This window comes from Oryzias melastigma, linkage group LG5, assembly GCF_002922805.2.
Source record: "Oryzias melastigma strain HK-1 linkage group LG5, ASM292280v2, whole genome shotgun sequence".
Lineage (NCBI taxonomy): Eukaryota > Metazoa > Chordata > Actinopteri > Beloniformes > Adrianichthyidae > Oryzias > Oryzias melastigma.
This window is the reverse complement of record NC_050516.1, coordinates 19,330,689-19,331,154: the sequence shown is the minus strand read 5'-3', so window position 1 is coordinate 19,331,154 and position 466 is coordinate 19,330,689. Positions and strand designations below refer to the sequence as shown.

General features: G+C 31.1%; 2 protein-coding genes across 3 annotated transcripts in view; one reads left to right on the top strand and one right to left on the bottom strand.

Moving 5' to 3' along the window:
* si:dkey-166d12.2 (rap1 GTPase-activating protein 1) overlaps window positions 1-466 on the top strand; it is a 121,854-nt gene that overhangs the window by 66,399 nt on the left and 54,989 nt on the right. The window lies entirely within an intron of this gene.
* Window positions 270-466, bottom strand: part of LOC112144773 (mucin-2) — a 3,434-nt gene continuing 3,237 nt past the window's right edge. For both annotated transcript variants that reach the window (XM_024269544.2, XM_036211976.1), the window contains exon 2: window positions 270-461. The gene's annotated coding sequence lies outside the window, so the exon portion shown is untranslated. The remainder of the gene's footprint in view (window positions 462-466) is intronic.

The following is a 466-nucleotide window of genomic DNA, read 5'->3' as shown; positions in this document are numbered from 1 at the left end:
CCAGACACACAAACAGTTTTTCCCCCTGGTCTTTACAGATGCTGAACAACATCCAATGAACAAACTGGAATATTGTCAATTTTGCACAAACTGCACACCACACTTTAAACAGTATTTATTACTACACTTCCTTTTTTTAATTTTTTTTTATTTATTACTACACTTCCTTGATGCTGCAATTATGTCATGCACTTTCCTCTTTGCTCTACCTCTGTACAGTTTCATATTATTATTACTGTAAAAAAGGTTATATTTTACTTTTATTCTACTTTTTTTCTGTTTTTATTTTTAATTTCTTTTCTATATCTTATTGTGTTGTGCATTGCTGCTGGTGGACCCCCCACAATTTAACTGTTTCTGACAGTTACAATAAATTCTTTGAATCTTTGAATAACTAATCACTGACGTCCTTGCACATAAAGTAGAAAGGTAGATAAAACATGTTTTATCTACCTTTCTACCTTTT